This window comes from Gigantopelta aegis, unplaced genomic scaffold (assembly GCF_016097555.1).
Source record: "Gigantopelta aegis isolate Gae_Host unplaced genomic scaffold, Gae_host_genome ctg2526_pilon_pilon, whole genome shotgun sequence".
In the NCBI taxonomy this organism is placed as follows: Eukaryota; Metazoa; Mollusca; class Gastropoda; order Neomphalida; family Peltospiridae; genus Gigantopelta; species Gigantopelta aegis.
Window position 1 is genome coordinate 56,878 of NW_024532946.1, and position 14,373 is coordinate 71,250.

The window sequence follows — 14,373 nt, forward strand, 5'->3', positions numbered from 1 at the left end:
GAAGACTAAGAATGTCTAAACTAATTCTAACATCTTGATACTGGTACGTGAAAGTTTTGTAGCATCAGAGGTTCATTACAGAGATCCTTCAGTCCTTTTACGCCTGCCAAATTCCTCAAAATATTTATAGACATTCACAACAACCTTTGTTTGTGCTCTCAATCTCTTTCCAGTTGGCATATTAACAAATATGAGAAAAAACGTGGTGTGTTTGTATGACATTCACGTGAACAAGTAATGAATATAATTAAAATGTGCTTCAACGCTAATTGTGTATAATAGGGAAGGAAATTGCTCACCTTACATTCCATGCATAAAAACACCTTTTTTTAATGAAGGGCTCTTCTCAACTTGGACAGCCTATAGTCAACTTTCTTTCAATGTTAAAGCTGCTGCATGAGTGGGACTCTGCGAGAATCACGATATGGCTATTGATGTCACTACTAAAGTTCAATGATTGGTCAGTAGTGGTCAAAATATTGGCAAACTCTAAAAAATATGTTACAAAGTATGGTTGAGCAGCACGATCAGCAAATGTTTTACAAAGTGTTTTTTTGGTTTGTACTTTGAAGTTTGTAAAATCGAAGAAGACGTTCATATACAAAACACCAATAATTATCTGATGACGAATGACAACGAATGTCAGATGCAAGATGAAAGATGTAAAGAATATTCAAGGTTTTCACTGCAATGTTCAATTTCATAGCACTCTTCATATTTAATAGCATGTAGCCAAAGGAAACCAACTAAAATGCTCACATCTTCCTCTTTCCATCCTTCTACACATAATGGCATTGAAAATAAGAACTGACATATTCTATACAGTAAAACAAAGCAATCATATGCTGTTTAGGAATTACACTGTGAAGAATACATGGAGCAACTTTAACAAATTTAATAAACTCCTCTGTTTTCCGATGGCCTAGGTGAGGTTTACAAGAGTGATCACATAACCCTGTGACAACTGGAAGTTGACCATCTTTAAACTCAGACGTCCATGGTACACAACTCAGAGCATATGCGAGCTCTGAACAATCAAGCATGCTTTGTTGTGTTTCATCACCACGCCCAGAAGTTCTAACTCAGTTCACACAAGATTCAGCACAACATGCATGATGTCTATAACAAGGTCTGGTACTAGACTAGAGTACCAGTACACATTAATATATGCTAGTGCCAAATCTCAGTATCAGTTCAATAAACTGTGATATCCTTTCAACTCTTTTAATCTCATTAATACTTAGTTTTGTTTGTAATTATGTTAGTTAGTATCTCTACTGTTAATTGGTGGTAATTGTGTTAATAGTTTTGTCACTTAGCTCTTTCTGCTTTTTACTTTGTATAAATAGGATTTAGTTTTTACTTGTATTCATTCTATCCATTAAAGTTATTTCACCTTAACCAAATACTACAATTGGTGACAAGGGTTGTCGATTCCAACCAAACAATTGTACTGGTATAACACAATTTGCAACTCTCAAGGAATTCATTTCTGACGTGGAGACAATCACAAAATACTTCAATCGTGTGCTACTATACTTCGAAACAAATGAAGTGGCAGATGTCAAAAGGGTGCCTATTCTCCTCACTTCCATTGGACCCATTACATACTCACTGATATGTGACTTAACAGCTCCAAAGAATCCTAAAACATTAACTCTGCCTGCAATTGCTCAATTATTAAAAGACCACTTCAAACTAAAAAGGCTAATTATTGCAGAAAGGTTTACATTCCACAGACAGAAATCAGAGGCCAGGTGAAACTATTGCTGAATATGATGATGCCGCTCTAAGAAAATTAGCAGTTACGTGCAAAATTCAAAGCATACCTGGAGGAAGCTCTTCGAGATAGATTCATATGTGGACTTCATAGCAAAACCATTCAACGTCGGTTGTTATCTGAGCCTAAACTTACTTCTGGCGAAGGCCATGGAATTTGCCCAAGGGATGGAAGCTGCTGACCACAGTTCTACAAGACTGAAAGGACAGGAACAGCTTATCAAGAAGGTCATAGGGACCCCAGTCAAGCCAGACATTAATAACAGATTGAAAAAATGGCAAAGTCATTGTACACATGGTCGACCGAGAATGTCGATTGATTGATTGACTTTTTTGAAGAGAGGCCAAGCTTGTATCATATTAAAATCCAAGGATTACTTTAACAGAGATGCCAGAATATTCGAACATTGGACGGTGTATGAAAATAAATTACACGAACATTATTACACAATGAAATAAATAGGGTTAATAAATTTTTTTAAGACATAAATTTTTACATGAAACTTTTGTAACGCAAACTTTCCCGAGCTACGGTACTTCCTGAGATAAAGTTACGGACATGCAAGTTAGTGCTGAAAACGTACACAAATACTGCAGCCATAGTCCATTGCTTGCAACGGGTATATGTCTACAACATCACTGTGCAAACACACATAACTGCACAAACATGAACATTATTATTGTGTTTAACTCTTTAACGCACAGTAATGCAAAATTGCATTTGCAACTGCTTAGCACAGCAGTGTTTACTATTGTATTTTTGAATGATGAAGAGAGCAAGAAGCTATAGCGAGGGCAGTAAGAGATACCTAAGCTCTGATCCAGAGAGTATTCTTTAATATTTAGAGGCAATTACAAGTGACGAGGACTCTGGGTCAGAATTTGAGGGATACGTTACAGAAGATGACACTTGGAAGACGAAGACACAACTACAACCCGTTTTTCTCAAAACGCACGCACACACAATCTTATGATGACACTACACACACACCTACAGACTACAACACTCATTCTTGTCAAAGCGAATCACTACTGGAGCTATTACAGCAAACTAGTTCCTGGTCTGGTGAGCTACACCTACAACTTCACAAAGGGGGATTACAGACAATGTAGAGACAACTACATACAACACAGACATAGTACTACCACTTTTAATAGTCTAACTCCCTCTACTCACACCACATATTCAAGCAAAGGTAACAAGCAATATTATATAATTCATTGTAATCATATTTTGTTGTTAGCCTTTACTGCAACACCTGGCTTGACAGCTCAGTCACTTCAAGAGCCAATTGACTATTTCCATCTCCTATTTACAGAAGAAGTGAAAAATAATGTATTTATAGAAACCTGTAAATACGCTGATCAAAAGACAACAAAATGCAGAGTACTTACAAAATCACAAAGAAGCAAGAAGTAATCATTGGTTGAAAAAAACCATGAAGATAGAAAGAGCTAATCCATTGCTAGCTATTTTGCTTACTATGGGGTATTGTGGGGTATCCTAAAGTGAGGTAAATAACAAAAATGATTAAAAATATTTAAAGTAAAATTTTTATTTGTAGAGATTATTGGAGTACAAAGTGGCCTTTCTACAACCAACTATTTTCTTCCATCATGTCTGGGAGACGCTTTGAGTGCTAATGAGTTTTCCTACACTTAAACGACAACACAAAGCAGCTACAAGGGAAAGTCCCAATTATGACAAACTCTACAAGATCAGGCTATACCTACACAAGCTTAATGACACAGTTCAGGTCTGCTTACACACCAGAGCAACACCTCTCTATATATGAAAGCATTATCGGATATAAAAGGTAGACTCTCCTGGATTCAATATATGCCAAAGAAGCCTACCAAATGGGATATGAAGGCGTGGTGTTTGGCAGACTCCACAAAATGGCTATATTTGGAATTTCAAAATGTAACAGGTAATAAAAATTTTGACATTTATCTCAAAATTACAAACTATTGATTTACACACACAGGAGTGATTAAGTTTTAAGTAATGTACAATAGTTTATGTTTAATTACAATAGGGAAAGAAGGTGAATCAGTTTTGGTCAGAAGGGACTTGCCCACAGAGTTGTGATGTCACTAGTCTCTGGTTTGGAGGGTAAAGGGTACAGAGTTTTTACAGACAATTTCTATACTTCTCCTACCTTATTTCTGGATCTGCATGATAATGGATTTGACGCTTGTAGAACTGTACGTTTAAACAGAAAAAGTATCACTGAGACATTCAAAAAGAAAGCTCTAACTAAAGGTAGTAATAAATAGCAATAAGACATTGAATAATTTAATGTAATAGGTACGCTTACTTAGAAGAAATAGAGGCTGGTGTGATAACTTGCTTTGAAATGGCAAGATAGAGAGAAGTTAAACTTCTTTCAACATTTCATAGTGGAGGGGAATTTGTAATCATAAACAGGAGGACAAAAGATTGGTAGGAAGGAACAGAGTGTATAAGAAAACCACAAATAGTAGCAGATTACAATAACACATGGGAGGAGTTGATCTTAATGAGCAAATGATACTGTACTACAGTTACTCCACAGGTACATTAGCAATTTTTAAAAATGAACTAAGACTTCTTATAGGTCAAAGAAGTGGGTGTAGAGCCAATGGCTTCTGCAATAACGGAAAACGGACGGATACCGCGGAATTAGCTGTTAGAAACGGAATTCGTTAGAACAAAATGAGGGCATGGTTGCCCTGCCTTCCGCACACGCAATTATAATTGACGCACAACCCTAGCAACTCCGCGCATGTGGAGAAGTCGCAAGCTGCAATGGCAGCCACTGGACCAGCGCCAAAGAAAGCTAGAGATGCACTCTCTGGCCTGGGTCACTTGCTGAAGATCGAGCAAGGCAATTTAAGACAGAGTTGTACGCTGATGACGGAGTACTATTTTGCTGTTATTGTGATCACAGCCTTGATTTTATTCGTGTAGACACGGTGAAGGACCACTTAAAGAGTAAGAAGCACGCTACTAGGAACAGGGGCTAGGGGAAGTAAGTCCAGCAGCACATCTTTGTGTGGTCTTTCACCACCGCCGACAAGGAATGTTAGGCACGGTACTTAAATCGAAGGATTTAAGGGATGGGTTTGTGCTAGACTACCTGAAAATGTGTACGCTGGCAGATATTTCTTTGGAGGAGAAATAACAGGACAGAATACGTCCATTTTTAGAGAAGCACTGTAAATAGGCAGGTGCAAATACCCAACGTCTGTACACTGAGAAGTACTTATGTCCCTTGCTTATTTGAATCTCACTTTTTGACACTAAAAAGTCTCCTCTCTGTGACAAATATGTCAGCATCACTGCAGACGAGACCACTGATGTGCGTGACCATAGTAGTATTAATGTATTTGCTAGTGTTAGAGGAAGTCTTACCTCATTGGAGTTGTTAAATGGAGCCTGCAAACCATGTACATTCAGTCAAGCAATTATAAAGGCAGTTAGCGAGATTGGTATTAACTTTAACTGCATTATATCTATTGTCACAGACAAGGCTTCATACTGCAAGAAAGCATATCAAAATGTTACTATCAGCTGTCTACCCTAACTCACTTCATGTGCTTTGTATTGCCCACATTGTTAACTTGGTATCTGAAGTTGTTTCCACCATCCTTCTGATTTTAAGTACACATCTGACTTGATTTCAATGATCAAGTCATCTCTTTTTAAGAAACCAGGGAGAAAAAGCCGCTTCCTTAAGTTTCTTGGTGACTACATTGGCAGCCTCTGAGCTAAAACTTCATGGAATTCATAGTCCAAAGCTGCATCCTACCACGTGACTCAAATCCAGTTAGATGAAGGCTTCTATAAAGCTAAGAAAGCACAAGGTGTGACAGTAGATCGGATCATTGAGATGGTAACTCACAAGACTCTATACCCCGAAATTAGGTTGCAGCTCTATTTTCTCAAAGAAAAAACTGTGAAAGGCTGATGGCTGTTTTGACATCGCTGGAAGCAAAGGATCTCCACCAGCATGTACTGTGTACAACACTCATGGAGATCTCAGGGCCTACTTACGAGCCAGAACAACTAAGACCAGTTTTGGAGAAGAAACCAATCACTTGCTACAAATCTCCCACTTGAACAAAGGAAAGTACAGATAAAATCATTTAGCAGTGTTTAACCTATCTCTACAAAAGCTCGAAGTACACATAGACACCTACCAGCTTACTCTTACTACAAAGCAGTGAGGATATTCGATCCTCGATAACTACCAGCTGCTTTCACATGACATCAGTGACTACTCAGCCATACCTTCACTTAAAGACCCATCTCCTGCACTTATAGTATGAATCTTGTTCAATAGAATTGCGATGAGCTACAGCTACCAAATCCCTTTTGTGTGAATGACTTTTGGAAAGTGTGCATACCCATTTCCCCAATCTGGCTGCTATTGCTAGGAGGCAATTGGATCCTGTTTCTCCAGTTGATGTGGAGTGAAGCTTTCACAATACAAACACATACTAAATGATTGTCGTGAGAGTTTAACCGAGGAAAACATTAAGCGATAGGTCCTACATGGGGTGATATTGAGGGACATTGTTCATGAAACTTTTCATCTTAGCACTTGTTCAGTATCATTTTTTGTGTAAACATTTTTTGAAATGGATTTTCTGGTAAAAAACTATTTTGAAGCGGAATTAGTAAATATAATTATGTAATGGAAATCGTTCTTTTTTGAAATGGAAAAAATCATTGCCTCTAGTGGTGGAAACGAGCTTTCTTCCATCTGTTAGATTTAGCAGTTGTCAATGCTCAATTTTATATAATTGTGTGTCTGCAAAGACTATCAATTAACTGGGATTTTAGACTTTTCTCTTATCAAGTCTTTGCTTGAAGGTCACACTGCCTGAGTTGATACATGACACAATTCTTCACATCAACACTTCCTCTTAGGCTCTCTGAAAACCATTCCTGAGCCCATCCTGCACTAGCACATATGGTGGACAGCATGCTTGTGACGTTTGCAGGGGCAAAAGGAAAAAAGAAAGCAGACACATATTTGATGTAAAGTGTGCCATGTAACCACTACATATTTACCTATGTATGGAAGTTACCATACTGTGCTTCACTATAACCAGTAGTTACACAATTATAAACAATCAAATTGTATAAACCTTGTACATTACTTGACTTACAGTGACAGCTTGAATCTTCTATAGCTTAAATTGAAAACATGTCTTAGTAGCGTGTCTGTGTTTAGCAATCTATCCAACCTTAATATACACCTATATAGTTATAGCTTAGTAATTATTACATGTAATACATGAAAGTAAAAAACAGTACAATTATAACACTTACATAGTTATAGCTTAGTAATTATTACTTGTAATACAAGTAAACAATACTAGTAGTACAGTTATAACACTCTCATAACAAAATTATCCTTTACATCTCTTTTTATTTCTTTACCTATCAAACAATAATCCATTATATGACATAGGCTTTTGGCTTTAGCCAGGGGTATGACTCTGGCCGTGCTGCGCCAACCTTCTGTAAATATAGCTTCAACTGAGTACTTGAGTATTTATTTTCAGTACCATCGCCATTCAGGGCTTCATACCTAAAAAACACAAAAGTAATACTCATGATACTAAAAATAAAGATAAGGAAATGAATACTACAAACACACAACACCAGTAGAAAATGATAATGGATGATGAAAGTAGATTGAGATTGACTTACATGTACATGTGGAAACCATCTTTGCTTTTACTTCGAATTAGGCGTGTCCGAATGGGTGGAGCTTCCAAGCAAGTCTGACTCCATCTCTTTTGCTTCTTTTCTCTTTTTCTGAATGCTTTTTTCTTTCCCAAAAAGCGGTAAGACTTGGAAAAACATCTACCTAACAAATGCTCTTTGGTTTTAGGTTTGAAGTATTTCCCGTCGAGTGAGTTGATGTCGATCTTTTCTCTCCATGTTTGGCAGTATATCTCACTTTTACTACTTTACTAAAGCTTATAAATAAGTCCATACTGTGCTGGCATGATTGCTAAAGAGATTCAAATGTCCCACTTGCGTGCAGAGAAACGCATTTTGCATTTGGCAAGTTTGCAAAAAAACACCACCAACACTTCTAAAATGGTGCCATCCTGAGAAGACGCTTGTAAACAAGGTTGGCCTAGCGCCATGAACTTTTGGCATACAGTTCTAAATCTTGAATACCTTTGCTAGAATGATAGGCCTACATATTACATAAATCATTTAGCTTTATTACACAAAACAAATAAAAGATAATATAAAGAAAAACTGTATTTACATTATCTCCTTTTCATTACACTGTAAAAGTCGATGCCATCAAGGAAAAAACGTCTCTTTAGCTTCTACCAACCTATTCTTAATAATTGTGATGCATTTGTTTTTGTTGCCCTTCTGCTTTTCAGAAATTATGACACTTTGTAAAAAAGTGGTGTGTCAAAATTCATTGACATCACAAAATGGCTGCCCACGCATGTAATTAATTATTTTAACCCTGTCCCGTGAAAGAGGTTAATTCTGCAGAAAACCAGCATCCTTATGTGGTTAGGAATGCATAAATCTTGGCTGTAAGGTTCAGTTAGGAATTGCATTATCATTTTTTATTTATTCTTCAACAAAGATACTTTGTGTTGAGCCATTTTATAAAGTTTTGGTGGTACAGCACAAATTATAGCTATATTTGTTACTTTTGTATATATATTTTCATTTCCAAAGAGTCTAGAAGGAGCAAAGCACGGAGGGAAAAAGTTATCGGCAGACTAGCAGCCCTTTGAAATATTGCAAAAAAGCATGAAAGCCATTTGGCAGTTAGTCTGCTTGTATCGCACTACAGCCCTGGTGTATGTGTATAATATAACTGGCAAATAAGTGTCATAATATTTGTGTTCTGTTAATACAAGTATAATAGATTATCCAAGTATGGTTATGGCTACATGCCATGTTACGCTGTCTTGAAATAAACCAAAGTGTACTGAATGTACTAATCCTCACTCTAGTATTGTCCCATGTCGTTAGTCTTAACGGAGAAAAAAAGGTGATGTTAATGTATTTCTTTAACAGGTTGCTTAAGCAATGTTGCTGTCAGGAACTTCCCAGACTGAAGGAGATATTGGAAGCAACTCAATAAATTCTTGGTGATAACTTAAATCTGTTGGGCAACTCATTGGAGTGCTAGCCTGTCTATGTGGTTTCCTCCTGTCACACTGGATCGGATAGTAGTGGAATTATGGAATGGAGGTTAGAACTGCTGGCAAGGGGTAGGTCCTTGTCTCATGGTGAAGTTGCTCATTTAAAAAGTCAGCAATGGATCCTGGAAGCCTCTAGGGTTGGACATGGTCAAAAAGCGGATTCTCTTTTCTTTAAAAAAACCAAAAAATGTACTTTTGCTGGCTGGCTAACTTCTCAATGTTTAAAAATAAAAAACAAGCAAAGCACGAGCCATCATGGGCTTTTACCTTTTACTAAAAAATTGATTCTTTTATTATGAATGTATTTCAGTACTTCAAACTTAGAAATATCTAAGTAAAATTATGCAAAAACATATAATTACTTCAAGGTGTATTTTTACGTTTGGCACATGCTAAGTTTTCTTGTTTATTTTCTTGATGGTTGACAATAAGATATTAAAGAATTGTTAAGTCTTTAGTCCATTGCATGCATTCCTGCAACAAGTAATGCCTACAATGTGTAGCAAACACAAGTAGATGCAAAACATGTACATTATTATATTATTGTGTTCGTTTAATTATGCAGCGATGTAGGTTGTCTAGTACAACCTCGGTCTGGAGGCCCTTTTTCATGCAGTGGAAGCTCTGACAAAAGACAAAAGGTGACTCGTTTTTCTCAAATCCCCAGAGACCGTCCTCATGGTGACATGCTTGTTCAAAATGTCAGCATGAGATTGATCCGTCAGCATGTCAGGTGTGGACATGGTCAAAAGCTGATTCTCTTTTCTTAAAAAAAACCAAAAATGCTCCCTCAGACAACTTGGGGTGTCCAATGAGGCACAACTCCGCAAGAAGGGGATGTTCCAAATTCCTGGGGAACACCTCGATGGGGCAAAGTCAGGTCACATGCCATGGGCACTTTGTGAGTCGGTAAGGAAGAGGGTGATGCTCATCAAATTGGCAGAGGTTGGTGGCGTAGAAAAGTGAAGAAAAGCAACCTCCACCAATCCAGCTGTTCGTCAATGACACCCTAATTGTTGATTGCCGACGTTTCCAAACTAGGCCAGGCATGGCACTTATTACAGCGGGTAACTCTCTCTAATAAGAAGGTTCTGTAAACTGCCCTGTGACTACTTGATGAAAATGGTTAATGGCTATGTGGATGCATGCAAATTCAAGGGATTCAATTTCACCAATGAAGTGGCGTAATCCAGGCCTTCAAGCGCCTAGTGACAGGCCTGCAAGTGCAGTACCAACTGCCATGACAAAGTACTAAAAACAGTGCGTGCAAAAGCATGTGGCAGTCTGTTGGTATCACACTACCACCCTGGGTGTATATGTGTATAATATCCGTGCAATAAGTGTGATAATATTTTGTGTTCGAGTTAATAAAATGGACAAAAAACCAGTGGCAGATAACACAACAAAATCAAGTTATAGAAAAGAAGCTTAAAAATTATATATAAATCATGCAGTAATGTCACTCTCCTTTGCTTTAGTACATAGTACTTAAAGTAGTACATAATATTCATGTACATGGGGACTATGGCCATAATTAGGACTTTCTTTTTTATGAACTGTGTAATTTCACGATGGAGCACGTGCCTACATCCAGGAGAGGAGAAAGTGGAGTTGTTACGAGATGATAATGAGTGTATACCTATTTAGAGCTTCAGCCCCCCCCCAATTACGGAAGCGAGCCATGGCCGTAATAATTTTTTACAGAGGAAGAAAAAAATGTAAGCACACACATTATTCTCATCTTTGTAGAACTATATTTATTTTATAGCCTTATTGTATGATGATTACAATGACTAGTACTAGCACTAGTACTTAAAAGTATTAATAATTATCAAGGATGGTTTATGAGGGCTACATGCCATGGTACGCTGTCTATGAAATAACAAAGTATGACTGAATGCACTATCCTCCCTCTTAGTATTGTCCCATGTCCTTTTAGTCTTAAATGAAAGGTGATGTTAATGTATTTCCTTAACACGTTGTTCAAGCAATGTTGACTGTCAGGATACTTTCAGACTGAAGGAGATATTGGGAAGCAACTCAAATGATTCTTGGTGAGTGCTTAAATACATTGGGCAACTCATTGAGTACTAACGTGTCTTAGTGTGTTTCCTCCTAGTCACACTGGATAGATAGTAGTGGACATTCTGCTTACTCTCTAATCCAGTAGACCAAGATCGGAAAGACCATCAACCAACGATGCATGACAGCCTCATTGCCAATGCAGGTCAAGGATGTTTTCTAAAACGGGGGCCAGCATGGCACTTATTACAGCAGGGTAACTCTCTAAACAAAAGGTTCTGTAACTGCCCTTCTGTAAATACTTGATGAAAGTGTGTAATGGCTATCTGGATGCCAGCAAATTCAAGGGCTTCAATTGACGAGGTTTGCCAATGAAGGTGGTGTAATCCAGGCCTTGAAGGCCTAGTGAGAGGCCTGCAAGTGCAGTACAACTGTCATGACAAAGTACTAAAAGAGAGCCGATCGACATTACACACTTATTTTTATATCTTTTCTGGCAATTTAGGAATCTTCTAAGATTACAGTGCTGTCAAAACAGACAGATGCAGTCTGAATACCTCCTCCTTTGTAAGTGAATACTGCAGCCATAGTCCATTTCTTGCAATGAGTAATGTCTACACATCAATGTGCAAAACCACACATAACTGCACTTACTTGAACATTATTATTGTGTTTAATTCTGCAGAAACGAAAACCAGCATCTGTATGGTTAAGGAAATGCATAAATGGGGGTCAATCAAGGAGGGGTGTGGGAAAAACTGTAAATTCAGTTAGCAATTGCTATTATCATTGTTTTTTATTTCTTCTTCAACACAGATACTTTGTGTTTGGACCATTTTTATGAAGTTCGGTAAGCAGAGAATTATAGCTATTTGGTTTTTTTTTGTATATATATTGCCACTTTCCAAAGAGTTTAGAAGGACAAAGGCATGGAGAGAGAGATATCAGCAGACTAGCAGCCCTTTCAAATCATGCAAAAAGCATGAAAGGCATGTGGCAGTTAGTCTGTTGGTATCTCACACTACCGCCCTGGGTGTATGTGTGTATAATATACCGTGCAATTAGTGTGATAATATTTGTGTTCTAGTTTGAATTAAATGGACAAAAAAAACCAGTGGCAGATACAAGACAAAATCTAGTTATAGAAAAGAAGCTAAAAATTATATATAAATCATGCAGTAATGTCACTCTCTTTTGCTTTAGTACATAGTACTAAAGTAGTACATAATATTCATGTACATGGGGACTATGGCCATAATTAGGACTTTCTTTTTATTGAACTGGGTAATTTCACGATGGAGCACTTGCCTACATTCGAAGGAGAGGAGGAGGAAAGTGGAGCTTGCACTAGATGAGAATGAGTGTATACCTATTTAGAGCCTTCAGGCCAATTACGGAAAGTAGCCACTGGCCTTAAATTTTTACAGAGGAAAGAAAAAAAATGTAGCACACACATTATTCTCATCTTTGTATAACTATATTTATTTATAGCCTTATTTGTATGATGATTACATGACTAGTACTAGCACTAGTACTTAAAAGTATTAATAATTATCAAGTATGTTTTATAGGCTACATGCCATGTTATTACGCTGTCTATGAAATAAACCAAAGTTATAACGAATGCACTAATCCTCCTCTTAGTATTGTCCCCATGTCTTTTGAGTCTTAAATGAAAGGTGATGTTAATGTATTCCTTAACACGTTTGTTAAGCATGTTGCTGTCAGGGATACTTTCCAGACTGAGGAGATATTGGAAGAAACTCAAATGATTCTTGGTGAGTGCTAATACATTGGGCAACTCATTGAGTGCTAGCTGTCTAGTGTGGTTTCCTCCTGTCACACCTGGATAGATTAGTAGTGGACATTCTGCTACTCTCTCATCCAGTAGACCAAGATCGAAAAGACCATCAACCAACGATGCATGACAGCCTCATTGCCAATGCAGGTCAAGGATGTTTTCTAAAAACCGGGCCGCATGGCACTTTATTACAGCAGGGTAACTCCCTAACAAAAAGTTCTGTAACTGCCCTTCTGTAACTACTTGATGAAAGTGTGTAATGGCTATCTGGATGCCAGCAAATTCAAAGGCTTCAATTTGACGAGGTTTGCCAATGAAGGTGGTGTAATCCAGGCCTTGAAGCGCCTAGTGAGAGGCCTGCAAGTGCAGTACAACTGTCATGACAAAGTATCTTAAAAGAGGCCGATCGACATACACACTTATTTTTTATCTTTCTGGCAATTTAGGAATCTTCTAAGATTACAGTGCTGTCAAACAGACAGATGCAGTCTGAATATCTCCTCCCTTTGTAAGTGAATACTGCAACCATAGTCCATTTCTTGCAATGAGTATGTCTACAACATCAATGTGCAAACACACATAACTGCACTTACTTGAACATTATTATTGTGTGTTAATTCTGCAGAAAAACCAGCATCTGTATGGTTAAGGAATGCATAAATGGTGGTCAATCAAGGAGAGGGTGTGTGGAAAACTGTAAAATTCAGGTTAGCAATTGCATTATCATTGTTTTTATTTCTTCTTCAAACACAGATACTTTTGTGTTTGACCATTTTTTTTGAAGTTTCGGGTAAGCACAATTATAGCATTTGGTTTTTTTTTGTATATATATTGCCATTTTCCAAAGAGTTTAGAAGGAGCCAAAGGCATGATGAGAGAGAGATATCAGCAGACTAACAGCAGCCCTTTCAAATCATGCAAAAGCATGAAAGGCATGTGGCAGTTATCTGTTGGTATCACACTACAGCCCTGGGTGTATGTGTGTATAATATACGGCAATTAGTGTGATAATATTTGTGTTCTAGTTAATAAAATGGACAAAAACCAGTGGCAGATACAAGACAAAATCTAGTTTATAGAAAAGAAGCTGAAAAATTATATATAAATCATGCAGTAAATGTCCTCTCTTTTGCTTTAGGTACCACAAGTAGTACATAATATTCATGTACATGGGGACCAAGCTTGAATCACTGAGTTCAGGTTAATACAAAGTCATGAGAGGTAAGGCTTTAAAAAATTTGCTTACTTTATAATTTTTAGAGGCTATAAAATCAAGGTATAAGTTCTAGTAGCCAAGAGGTTAAAAATTTGGCTTCTTTTGCTTTTGCATTTTTTGTTGGCTTAATCGTAATTTAAAAACTCGAAGGAAAGTTATACAATACACTGGGTTAATGATTGTATCTTTGGACTGGTATTAGGTAGTAAACATAGTACAGCACACACGAAATATGTTGTTGAAAATCTCGCAACAGTTAAATAGAAAGTTGAATAAAAAACAACATGGCTGTAAAGGTATCCCACAACCTTAAGAATACAAAAACTCTTATGTCAGAAGACTTAGCCAGGTCACTCATTGGCTGAAT

The 14,373-nt window shown here is 37.4% G+C and overlaps 1 pseudogene; it reads right to left on the reverse strand.

Annotated features, from left to right (window-relative positions):
• Positions 1-7,231: 7,231 nt before the first annotated feature.
• The window catches only part of LOC121391480, a 52,800-nt pseudogene continuing 45,658 nt past the window's right edge, over positions 7,232-14,373 (reverse strand).